General features: G+C 57.7%; 1 long non-coding RNA gene across 5 annotated transcripts; it reads right to left on the bottom strand.

Moving 5' to 3' along the window:
- Positions 1-1,896: 1,896 nt before the first annotated feature.
- LOC126646570 (uncharacterized) lies at positions 1,897-8,147 on the bottom strand. 5 transcript variants are annotated; one of them, XR_007630312.1, is made up of 7 exons: positions 8,004-8,147; positions 7,799-7,915; positions 7,672-7,712; positions 6,247-7,588; positions 4,916-6,024; positions 3,829-4,069; positions 1,897-2,203 (listed from the first exon to the last, which is right to left on the bottom strand). It is a non-coding gene; the product is annotated as an uncharacterized LOC126646570 (long non-coding RNA). The 5 variants fall into 5 exon arrangements; XR_007630310.1 differs by having other exon boundaries at positions 4,916-7,588; XR_007630313.1 differs by having other exon boundaries at positions 4,916-7,585.
- Between the last annotated feature and the right edge of the window lie 3,399 nt (positions 8,148-11,546).

The following is an 11,546-nucleotide window of genomic DNA, read 5'->3' as shown; positions in this document are numbered from 1 at the left end:
CCCTCTCAGGGATGGTGGTTTTTTGGATTTTAGCACTCAGAGCCTGCTTGCCCTGCGGCTGCTCCAGCTCTGCAGGAGCAGGGGGGGTTGTGGGGCATCAGCTCCCCAGGTACCTCCTTCAGGCTGCCTTTCTCCTCCTCCCTGGCACCAGGGGGTTGGTGAGGAACCTTCAAGGGACCTGCCTGGCATCCCACAGAAGCCACAGGACCCCATGGAATGTGTCTCCTGAGCTGCCTCAGGATGCCTGTGGCATGTTCCCTGGGGAAGATCATGGAATCCTGGCATGGTTTGGGCAGGAAAAGAAGATCCAGTCCCACCCCCTGCCATGGGCAGGGACACCTTCCACCATCCCAGAGTGCTCCAACCTGGCCTTGGACACTTCCAGGGATGGGGCAAGATTCCCAGAGCATCCTGCCATGGATGACTGCAAATCCCTGTTCCCCCCATCACAGCTCAGGGCACTGCAGCCTTTCTGCTTAAATTAAATTCCCCCTTACCAGATATTTTTCTCCTTTCCTAATCTCCTTCTACCCCTAATTCTGCAGAGTTTTTCCCACATCTTGGGGAAAAAAATGCTCCCAAAAATCAGACCTGTCAATGAAAAGCTGCTTTGGTGTTTGCCAACCCCTCTCCCCTCCCCATTTCCCTCCTTTCCGTCCTCAGCATCCCGTGGTTTCCAGGCAGAGCTGAACCCCCCCAGGCCCCCCAGCCTCTGCCCATCTTCCCAGCGCAGGGACCCACTAGAGGGCAACAGAAAACCAGGAAAGAAACGCTGGGAAAGGGCCTGGCAGCACCACCGAGGCTCCTTTCGGTTCAGCTTCCAGAGAAACGACTCCTAAAAAAACCAGCTCAGGTGCTTCCCTGTGTCCCGAGGCGGGTCCTGTGTCTGCCCCGGGAGAGGGGCCGAGTCCTCCACCCCCCAAAAACAGCCTGGGCCGGGGCAGGTGTCCCTGCCCATGGAACGAGATGAGCTTTAAGGTCCCTCTCCACACAAACCACTCCAGGATTCCATGAAAACCAGCCCCTGCTCGCTGCCCTGTCAGGGACATCCCTCCCAGGGAGCCGAATTCCCTGGATCTGGGGCAAAAAAGAGCTTTCCCAAAGCTCCAGAAGCAGGTGGATGAGCAAAGCCAGAGCCAAACCCTTGTCCCATCCTCCACAGCCACATGGAGAAAGACCAGGATGACCTTTCCAGTGCCACCTGCATCCCAACCCAGGCAAACTCCGCAGAAGGAGATTTTGGAAGTGCAGGAAGCAACACCCGGACATCCCATCGCCCCCTCCCACCCGGCTGTACAGCACCGGGATGGAATTCCCAGTGTTTGAGAGGAAACCTGTCCCAACCGCTGGCCCAGGATGGTTTTATTTCCCCCAGCCAAGGTGGAGGGAGGGAAGCTTGGCCTGAACAGAGCGCCAGGATGGGCCGGGGGGCCGGGACACGGCCCGGGGTTGGGCCGGAGGATGATCCCAGCTGGATCACCTCAGGATGATCCCGTCCAGGGAATTGGGAAGCGCGCTCGCCCCGCACGGGCTATTTCAGGAGCTCCAGGGGGAGCCGTAGCAGCAGCAGCCGAACGAGAGCAGCTCCTAAATCAGCCCTTCTTTATGCCGCTCCATCCGCAGCTCCCTCCCAGCGCCAGGAGAGCCAGAGAGTCGCATTAAATCATTTTTATCCCTCGTTCTCCCTCCTCGTCCCGAGCCGTGCTGACCAAAGCTCAGCCCCGGAGTCACGAGGAGCCAAATGGGAGCCGCAGAGCTGCTCCCTAAAATATTTCCCCATCCCAGAGCCAGCCTGGGAATGGGTGTGGGGGGTGCAGACCCGTCCGAGCGGCTCTGGGAGGGCTTTTAAGGAGATCAGAGCCCGGAGTGACTGGAAAGCAGGCGATGGCAGAGGCATTTGGAAGTTTTACGAGGATCTTTTATGGAAATCACAGGAGTTTGGGACGTGCAGCCCGTTAAAGGTGCCCGGCGCCGCCGGGGCCAGCCCGGGTTAGTGCCTCCATATATCCTGCAACTCCGCGTTCCCGCGGCTTTTAGGAGGCTCCAGGGCCCTTCCAGCGCCGCTCTTGGATGAATATGCTGGAGTTGAACAGCCCTGGCTACCGGGAAGCTCGTTTTTGAGGGATTCATCCCTCCCGTGGAGGAGGGAACGCGGCTCTCAGGGCTCCGAGCTCTCCATCGGCGTCACGGAGGTGTCTCGGAACTGTGGGATCATAAAGGTGGGAACGACCTCAAAGTTCCAACCCTAATGACACCATTCCCGCTACACCATATCATGAAGGGTCCACTTGCCTTCCTGTGTCCCCCAGAGCCACCGTTCCAGGGCAGGAGCCATCGACACTGGGCTCAACAGGGAGGAAAACCAGATTTCACTCCCAGATGGTTCCAGTGGCTCCTGCCCAAGAGGGTTTTTCCAGCACAGGAGGGATTTGCCACCTCCCATCCCTGCCATGCAGAGGGAAGGGGGAAATGCAGTTCCCAGCCTGGCACCTGTGTGTCCACAAACACAAAATCCCAAATAAACTCTAAATAAACTTCCTACCCAGCCTAGTCCTCCCACAGAGGAGATGTCGGACCCTCCAGGGAGGAGGAAAAGCTCAATGTCATCCATTTCAAAACCCCAAGGTTATAAGAGAGTGAAGGATTTGAAGAGTGGGGAGGGAAGGATTCACAGGCAGTGACGGTTGGGGGGTGGGGGGCATCACTGCAGCAGCCGCTACCAGAGAGACAAAAATCAAACCTTCCCAGGAAACCCAGACCCAAAGTCTCCCCTCAGCTGCTCCATCCCCTTCCCAGAGGGCACAGCCTCCCGCCCAGGGCGTGATGCTCCCTTTGCCAGACCCACAGCCAGGTCCTGCAGCTCCCCGGGGGCTGCAGGAAATTCCCTCGGGGCCAGGGAATCAATCATGGGATCATTTCGATTGGAAACGACCCCCAGGACCATCAAAGCCTTTTGCCTTTTCCTGATGGCTGGAGCGGAGGGAAGGGGCTGGGGAAGAGCTGATCCCTGGGGCAGGGGTTGATGGTGAGACACAGCAGCCCCCAGGGCAGAGCCCCCCGCGGGTTCCCCATTTGTCCCCCTGTCCCAGTTCCCTCCCTTCGTGCCACTTCCCCTCCACCAGCCCGGGGTGTTCCTCTGCAGGGAGCCACGGGTGTTCCTACACCCCATCCCAGCCCCGCTGAGCCCCCCGAGACCCTCCCAGGGGGGCTCCTGGGCCGCGGGCACCAAAGGGTTATCCCGGAGGTGCTCCCGGCACCTGGAAGGGGAGGGAGGGAACGAGGAGGGGATGGAGCGAGGAGGGGACGGAGCGGAGTTTCACTGAGACTCCGACAGGGCTGCGAGGAGCAGGCGGAGGAGCAGAGGGGCAGGGAGGGGGCAGAAAGAGGGGCAGGGAGGGGGCAGAAAGAGGGGCAGGGAGGGGGCAGGAAGAGGGGTAGGGGGGCAATCAGGGGGCAGGCAGGGGAGCAACAATCGGGGAGCAGACGGGGGGGACAGAGGGGAAGGAAAGGGGGACAAGCAGAGGGGCAGGGGAGCAGACAGAGGGGCAGGCAGAGGGGTAGGCAGAGGGGCAGGGAGAGGGGCCGGAAGGGGGCCAGGGGGCAGAAGGACAAGCAGGGGCGGCAGCGGCAGCAGGTGAAGCCGCCTCCCGCCGCCCGGACCCGGCACAACGGGGCGGGAGCTGCCGGAGCCACCATGGGCCGGGGGGAGCCGTAGGAAGCCGCTGGCACAGGGGGACACCCCCTGCCCCTCGCTGACGTCCCTCGCTTAAAAAGAAGGGAGGGAAAAAAAAAAAAAAAAAAGAAATAAATAAAAGCCGCAAAACGCACCCGAACCCTCCGCAAATTCGGAGCCGCGGAGAAGGCGGCGGCACCGGCTGGAAAATGCATCTTCCTCGGAGCTGCGTCCTCCTCCTCATCCAGGGGAGCATCTCGCTGCTGGTGAGCGCTGGGGAGGGGAAGGGAAGGGAAAAGGGGGCTGCAGGGGCCGGGGGTCGCGCTGGCGAAGGGACGGGGGTTGCTGGCAGCTGGCACCAATTCCCAAATCCACTCGTCCATCCCTCCCTACACCCTGGAAAAAAACAAGCGTCCCAAAACTTCTGCTATTTGGCAGCGGGTGCTGAGCAGGGCTGGCGAGAAGAAAGCCCCTGATCACCCTAAAAATCTGCACCCCCGCCCCCCAGCACAGCAGTCCTGGCACAGCTGCTGGGGGGCAGCTCGCCCACCCCAAGGGGTCCGGGCTGGGGCAGAGCGGGGGGCACAGCCCGGCTCCGACCTCTGCTCCCTCTGCTCCCACTGCCTCCTCTGCCAGGGAGGATCACCCCGGGGGTCTGCTCGGCCCCCCAGCACTGAGCCCAGCGGATGCAGCACCTCCCAGACCCCCCAGCAGCCCCCCCAGCCCCTGGTTGGGGTTATTTCGGGGTCCCAGCCGGTGGTGGGAGCGGAGTTTGCAGAGGAGCCCTCGGAGGCAAAGGGCACTCCCCGGGTGAGGACTCCTGTCCCCTGTCCTGTCCCCTGTCCTGTCCCTCTGCTCCAGCTCCGCGTGTCCCCAGCCCGTGGCAGGTTTGGAGGTGGGAAGAGGGGCCGTGGGATGTGCTGAGTGGGTGTGAAGGTCACCAGGTGGGCACCCTCCCCTTGGCATCCCCCCCCAGTGCCCTCTCCCCAGTGTCCCAAGGGTTCCTCTGCCCTGAGGTGCCACGGCCGGGCTGCACCAGCCATGAGCAAACTGGCCCCATTCCAGCTCCTTCCACCCATTCCTGAGCATCCCTGAGAGAACGAGGGCAGGGAAGAACTGCCAGAAGGGAAATATGGAACAGGGAGAGAACAGAGAGGGAAGGGAAGCCAGGGAACCCAGGGTGAGGAAGAGGAGGGCTGGGGAAGGGGGTAGTGGCCCCGGTGACCCTTCCCCTTCTCTCACGCTCCTCCATTGCCGTGTCCAGGTGCTCTGTGGTCCAGAGGATCCCGGGAAAGGTGCAGAGCAGCGGGAAGCCCAGAGCCAGGAGAGAGCCCCAGCACAGAAGATGAGGGAGCTGCTCTTCCCAAAGCCCCTCGTGGCCCCAACCCTCCTGCAGAACACAACCCTCCTGGAGCTGGCGAGCGGCTCCCGGCAGCTGTGGGATATCCTGGAGAACCTGTCGGAGCGGGAGCAGCCTCCACAGCCCAGGGCACAGAGGGACTTGGGGCCGGCCTCGGGCAAGCTCAAGAAGATTTTTGGCTGGGGAGATTTCTACTCCAACATCAAGACGGTGAAGCTGAACCTGCTGATCACCGGCAAGGTGGTGGATCACGGCAACGGCACCGTCAACGTGTTCTTCCAGCACAACTCCACCGGGCAGGGCAACATCTCTGTCAGCCTCGTGCCGCCCACCAAGGCCGTGGAGTTCGACCTGGAGCAGCAGATCTTCATCGAGGCCAAGGAGTCCAAGATCTTCAACTGCCGCGTGGAGCACGAGAGGGTGGATCGCGCCAGGAAGACCTCGCTGTGCACCTTCGACCCGGCCAAGACCTGCTCGCAGGAGCACACGCGCAGCCACGTGTCCTGGGCCTGCTCCAAGCCCTTCAAGGTCATCTGCATCTACATCACCTTCTACAGCACGGACTACAGGCTGGTGCAGAAGGTGTGTCCCGACTACAACTACCACAGCGACGTTCCCTACTTCCCGTCGGGGTGACACCCCCGGGGTGTCCGCGGTGACAGGCGGGGCTGGGGGGCGGGGGGAGGGATGGGGGGTGGTTGTGTGGGCAAGGACGGTCCCCAGAAACCAGAAGTGAGGAAGGAAGAGGAGAATTTTCCATCTTTCCCGATGTCAAAGAGGAGGGATTTTAGGCTAAGCCCGGCCTGGATCTGTGGTCCTTGGAGACACAAAGGCAAGGGCTGAATTTGGGAGATGGGAAGTGGGACAGGAAGCCACGAGCAGGACTCGAGTTCCTCGGTGCAATAAGGGATGGTTTGCCCAGGTCTGGGCCAACGTGATCCCAAAGGGTTGGTGGCCCCAGGCCAAGGGGGTTCCAGAGGGAGGGTCACACCTGGAGCAGAGGGAAGAGAGACCTCAGGGGGGACAAAGGCACCACTGGAGCCACCTCCTCTCCCCCAGCCCAGTTCTTCAGCAGCAGGAGCTGGGGATGAGTTTTCCCACCGCCTTGGTGGTTTTCCCAGCACTTTGGGGTGTGAAGGGCTGTTGGGATGGACACAGGGAGCTGGGATGGGTGGGAAGGACTGTCCCAGGGTGCCACCCCGGCCCCGCTTACCCTGGGGGGTTCCGTGGACTTGGAACTGGCTTCCTGGGCAGAGAAGTCCTGCAGGAGCCTGTCAGGGCTGCTGACACAAGGTGTGATTCATGTGGCTCCCCTGGTGCTCTGATTCATGTGTTTTCCCTCCATCTCCTCCGTGTCCGATCCCAACAGCTCTCCCTGCCCGGATCTGACCCCGCGGGGCAGGGGCTGGGCTGGAGCTCTGGGAGCAGGATGGAATCCACTCTGCAGGAAAAGAAACTCCTCCCCACGCTGACCTGGGGAGAGGGAATAAAATCTTCCTGGTGGCACCAGGGCAGGCCAAGTGTTTTTACTGGAAATGATCCGTGTCCTCAGAGGAGCAGGAGAATGAAGCGGTGGGGTTGGGAATGAGGCAGTGCTGTGATCCCTGTCCAAATCCAGCTCCATCCCGGTCCTTCCAGGAACTGGGAATGGGGTCCAGCTCTGGGGGCCACCAGGACTTGGACTATCACCTGGATATTTGGCTGCTGTTGCTTGTGCAGGGGCTCGTCCTGCACCTCTGATGGGTATTCCCAACCTCTTCCCCTTCCCAGGGATCCAAACTCCAGGCTCACACCTATGTGGGTATTCCCAAACTCTTCTCCTTCCCCAGACATCCAAACTTCAGTCTCCCACTTTTTTTGGCACATTTCCTTCTACAGAAAAGATCAAAAAAAAGCTGCTTCTCCCCCCTGGTTCCCTTTCCCCCCAAACTCCCACACCCAGGAGCAGGAGGCTGACTCCAAAACCCCCCTGGATGCCCAGAGTTCCAGGACGGGTGTTACCCCAAGAACAGGTTTTATGCTCCAGCTTTCCCAGACTAAATTCCTTCTCCACAGCTCAGGGAGGTTTCCTGGCTGCTGGCAGAGCTTCAGGAGGTGCAACACCTACAGCAAGATAGGAGCTGGTTCCAAAATCCACAGAGCCTTTTAGTGCCATAATCAACGAGAGGACTTTTCCTGCAGAGGTTTGAAAGAGCCTTGGGAAAGTGTTTGCAGAAATAACAGGAGCAGCACTTGGATTGGGGAGTGGGGGGGGTGGGACCCCACCAGGAGATACCTCAGTAAATGTGATCCCCCCCAAAGGCTCCCACTTGACTTCAAGGAAGGAAACACAAAAAGCCCCTTTCTGGCAGCACAAACAACCTCCCCCCCCTCCACACACACACAAAAGTTGCTCATTTGGAGAAATTCCAGACAATTGCCAGTGCAAGAAGCGCCGGGAGCCGGCGGGAACCAGGATACAAAGGATGCTCCGCTGTCAAAAGTGATGTGGCAGCTGCAGTTACTAAGGAGACCAGGACGGGCCATTATTCGGGCTTGGGAGAAGAGGATTCCTGCTAAAAGAGTCATAACCCGTGCTCAGGAAAGCGGGATTTCACCCAGCTGGAGCACAAACAAGACAAGAGGGAAAAATCCTCACCCTGGAATCGGCTGAACATTCTCCCCCCTGGCCCCCTTAACCTGCAAGGGAAAGGGGCTGCACCAACTCTTTGGGAAACATCCCTTTGCTAGAGGTGAGGCCCAGGTGTGTTTGGGTGGTTTGGTACCTGCTGGTTTTGTGCCTGTTTGCTTTGGGGGTGTTCCCAAGCTGTGCAGTGTGGTGGGAGTCGGCCGTGGAGCTGGTTCTGCTTCCCGGGTGGAATTCAATCCCTTCCCTGCCTCTGCTGCAGTAACACAAGGATCTGAGCTTTCACTCCTCTCCCCATTTGCAGATAGAAAATGGATTTGGGGGTGGGAGGGGCTCGGATTTACCCAAGTGAGGCTCCAGGAGCTGCAGAGGTCCCTCCAAATGAAGTGGTGTCTAACGAGCAGACTTCCAGCCCTGCCTGACTCCAGGGCTCAGCCAAGTGCCACGGGAGGATTCCCAGGCATTTTGGCAATTAGAGCCTCTCTCCATGTCTAAAATGCAGCCCCTTCTCCCTCTGACAGCTCGCTGGATGCTGCTCCCTTTGTCTCCAAGGCCCTGGTGGGACCTGCTCACCGCTGCCATCCGTGGATGGCTCCTCTCCACTAATTAGCTCTCTTTAGTTCGTTAATACTCCTCTCTCTTCCCCACACAGCCCTTCCTGAGCTAAATTTCACGAGGCTCCCAGCCCAGCCGACCTGGGCTCCTGCACATTTAGGAACTGGCTTCCAGCACAGCCCACCCCACCCTCCCATCAAAGCCCATCAGCAGCCCCCGGGCGTTAATTGCGCTCATTAGAGCTCAGGACCAGCCTGGCCAGGATTCCCAGCACTGGGATGAGTCAGGGAAAAGCCAGGATGGGCTTGCTGCAGGGATACAACCACGCCAGCATCTCCCCAGGTGGTGGATCCCACCTCTCCTGCCTCCTTCCAGGTTTGAGATCACAGTGATGTGACAACAGCTTTGGCTCGGGAGTGTTGCTGATCCTAAAAGTCTTCTCCAACCTAAATGATTCCATGATTCCATAAAATGCTGTCTAATGCCGGTGCAATTCTCCGGGGAAGCTTCATTTTCGCAGTCCACGTGCTCCTTTATTAATTTTGCCCTATATCCTAACAAATAATTAGGACTGAGCAGCCCCAGCTCAACCCAAACCCGACTCTCTGTGGGTTTCTGGGGCCTCACGTCCCTTTGCACCATTCCAGGCAGGCAGGCTCTGGTTCTTCACTTTTCCCAAATGGGATTTTTAGAGGTTTAGATGTTGGCACCCAACTGAAAACCTTGAGTTGTGTTGGATTTCACGAGGTCTCCTCCTCACTCACTTTCTGGCCCCTCCCAGCTTTGCTCTGATGAGGTTTCCAGGATGGTGGTGCTGAAGTTCCTGTGGCTGGGTGGGTGTGGTTGCTTGGAGGGCTCTGGAAGCTCAAATAATTCAAGTTTTTGTCCCCCCCCCAAATTTCCAGTGACGCCACAGCTCCTGGAATATTCCTCGCCAGGACAATCCTGGCCTTTTCAGCCGGTGAGGATGAGCCTGGATCTGACCTTTCCCAACACAGACAAGCCCATTTTATGGTTTCATGCCCAAATTACCCAATGGCCAGCAGGGCCTTTGTGGAGCAGAGCTGCCGTGATGCTGCAGCTCCATGGAGATTGTTGGACTTGGATGAGCTGTGGTGACTCATCCAAGCCTTTATCCCTGTAATCCCCCATTCCAGGAGCCATAGGTGGCTCCTGGATGCACCAGCGCTGCTGGTTCTGGGGGCACAAAAGCCCCTTTGGATCTGATTCTGCTGTCGTGGCTCATGCCAGGCTGGGCCAAGATCTTGGGATGGATCCAGTGAGGATGGGGGGGTCCCTCTCCACCCCACAATCCCCCAAATTCCAGGGAACCCTTCCAGTCCTCCTAAGAGCCTGTGTCACCTTTCTTCTCTGTCATCTTTGCTGAGGGCAGAGCTTCTCCTCCTCGCAGGCCACACGGACACATCTCCTTCTCCAAGCGCTCCCAGAATCTTAAATCCTGGGCATAAATCCTGATGGTGTTATTGGCTTTTCTGATAAACTTAACCAAGTTATTCCAGGCCTCTGTCTGGGCTGCCTTATCTCTCTCCACGAAGATCATGTTCATTTGCCTTCTGGGGACGGCGCTGGAAGGGCCGAAGGGGAGGGAAGCAGGAATGATTATTCACGAAATTCCCAGTGTTATGGCTTGTTATTGCACAGCCTAGACTGGAAATGCAAGTGGGCTGGGTGCATCACGTATTTGATGGAAGAATTATTACAGCTTTGCCAATTAGACCCAGAACCCAAACACAAGCCCTTCCCTCCTCCTCCCGCCGCTCCCCCGCCGGAGCCGAGCACCAGCTGCTGCTCCACAGACACCAACATTTCCCCAAAAGCAGCAGGACTCGGATTGTTTTCCTCCAATTAATGGCAGAGGGCAAGGCTCTCCAGGAGAGGAGCCGCAGCCTGGAATTGTCACCCCCCCAACACCCGCCCGCTGTTCCTGCCCCGGGGAAGCAGCAGGGGGGAGCGGGTGCCAGAGGAAAAGCCCCTCCTTGGCACCTCTCCCAGGGCTCACCTGCCTCAAATCCTGGGTTGTCCTGGAGCGCCGGGGCTCGGGGCTGAGCAGCCAGGCTGGTTTTCCACGGAGAGCTCCGGATGGCAGCGGGCCAAGCGCCGGAGGAGCCGGGCGGTCGCTCCCCCGGGACAGCTCGGCTCGAACATGCTGTGCTGCAGGAGCGAGGCCTGGAGCTCCTGGTGGGAAGGAAGGATTTACTTCTGCCTGAGGAGCTTTCCAGACCTCCCAGAGCACCCATCTGCTCCCCAAATGCCTGCTTTTCCTCAAGCCCGAGGAGGAGGAGGGAGGCGATGCAGTCACTCCTTCCCTCCAGTCCCTGCTGCTCCCACCTGGATCGTGGGGAAGGGTCCCCTCCTTGGATTACAGACGGACACAAAAAGAACCAGCAGTAGTGATTTTTGGATTTTTGTTAAAAATAGGATGTTCCCATCTTGTTAAAAACAGGAATATTCCCATTTAAGCTCAGCAAGGATAATTCAGCCCCCCTTGGCTCGCACAGACTCATCCAGGAGCGTAGGGTGTGGGGCTGCTCCCAGCTCCTGTTAATTAGTGTTAAATTAGTGTTAATTAGCATTTATTGCCCCCCAAAAGCCCTTCCCTGTGTCCCTGGGAACGCTGGGCTGGCTGGAGCTGAGATTAACCACCAGCAGGGAAAATCTGGGATGTGTGGAATGAGCAGCCCTTGGAGCAGAACAGGGCAAATGTTCACACCCAGAGGGGGCTGGGAACACTCTGGGGGTGCAGGGAGGGATTTTAGGGAATGCTGGTCCAAATCCGCTCGGATGTGACTCACCTGGAGCTGCCTGTGTGTCCATCCCTGTGCTCGGAGGGCTTTGGGAAACACCCCCAGTTCCTAAAAACAGGAAAACAAGTCAAATCCAATCGTGGAATGACATGGAATCGCTGCATGGTTTGGGTCGGGAAGGACCTTGAAGATCACCTCCTTCCAACCCCCTGCCATGGGCAGGGACACCTCCCACTGGATGATGTTCCATTAAAATAAAAGATCAGATCAAATCATAAAGGAATAAATGCATTTAAAAATAAACAAAAAAAATTAATAAAATTTTAAACTAAATAGGAATTTAAAAATATGTTGAAGTGAAACAAAAATGAAAATTAAATAAATTTTTGAAATTGTAAAAATTATAAATGAAAGATATTAAAATTAAAAATAAAATGAAAGATAAAATAAAAATGTAAATAAATAAAAATAAATAAAATAAAAATAGACTAAACCACAAAGCAGTCCCCCAGCCCACACCCAACCCCCTCCAAAGCCAGCCTCCCTCCTGCCAAGCTTTCTCGTTTC

The sequence above is a fragment of the Myiozetetes cayanensis genome, unplaced genomic scaffold, assembly GCF_022539395.1.
Source record: "Myiozetetes cayanensis isolate MyiCay16 unplaced genomic scaffold, myiCay2020 scf35, whole genome shotgun sequence".
In the NCBI taxonomy this organism is placed as follows: Eukaryota; Metazoa; Chordata; class Aves; order Passeriformes; family Tyrannidae; genus Myiozetetes; species Myiozetetes cayanensis.
Note: the sequence above shows the minus strand (reverse complement) of the source record. Positions and strands in the feature narration are given on the sequence as shown.